The 739-nt window shown below is 40.5% G+C and overlaps 1 pseudogene; it reads left to right on the top strand.

The window, feature by feature from the left end:
- The first annotated feature begins 231 nt into the window (after positions 1-231).
- Positions 232-350, top strand: LOC112472783 (annotated as a pseudogene).
- The last annotated feature ends 389 nt before the right edge of the window (positions 351-739 follow it).

Below are 739 nucleotides of genomic sequence, written 5' to 3'. Positions count from 1 at the left end.
CTGGGACCACTAGAATCTGAGAGAGGAGTCTGAGAGGCTTCCATGGGAGTACGGCCCCATCAACACCTCGAATTAGGAAATTTTTATAAAGAACACATAGATTCTATTGTTCAGAAATTGAAACCTCCTAGTTTGGGAATGAGTTTTCATCTACTTAGTCTAAGGGCAGAGTCTGTGCCACAGACTTTTCTATAGATGAGCCAGACAAGAGATTCAGAAAAGAGAAGTATTGTCTACAGCCACGCCACCCTGAACAAGCCCGATCCCATCTGATCTTAGAAGCTAAGCAGGGTCGAGTCTGGTTAGTACTTGGATGGGAGACCACCTAGGAAGACCAGGTGCTGTAGGTGTAAAAAATAAAAAAATAAGGGATTGTAAGCTGGCAAGGTCCTTGAAATCTGTGAGGTCAACTAAGGGTTGCTTTGCCTAAAAAAAGAAAAAAGAAAAAAAAAGAAAGAAAGAAAAATAAAAAAGAGAAAGAAAGAAAAGAGAAGTCTTCAAGTAGGTAAGAAACTTCAGGGGGTAGCTATGTATTCAGAGGCAATTAACCTGTAACGGAAGTGAAGTCCTGGTCTCCTGATTCTAGAGTGATGAACACTACTGGATAAGATCACAGGCAAAATCAGGGCAGGGAAGGCATTGGGAATAAGAGGCCCAGTGTTTGGGCCTTTGCATGATACATATTTATTGAGTTTTATTATTATTTTAAAATTTCCTTTAGGCCTATGGATTTGCTATG

The sequence above is a fragment of the Pteropus alecto genome, unplaced genomic scaffold (genome assembly GCF_000325575.1).
Source record: "Pteropus alecto unplaced genomic scaffold, ASM32557v1 scaffold279, whole genome shotgun sequence".
Lineage (NCBI taxonomy): Eukaryota > Metazoa > Chordata > Mammalia > Chiroptera > Pteropodidae > Pteropus > Pteropus alecto.
This window is presented reverse-complemented; position numbering and strand designations above follow the sequence as displayed.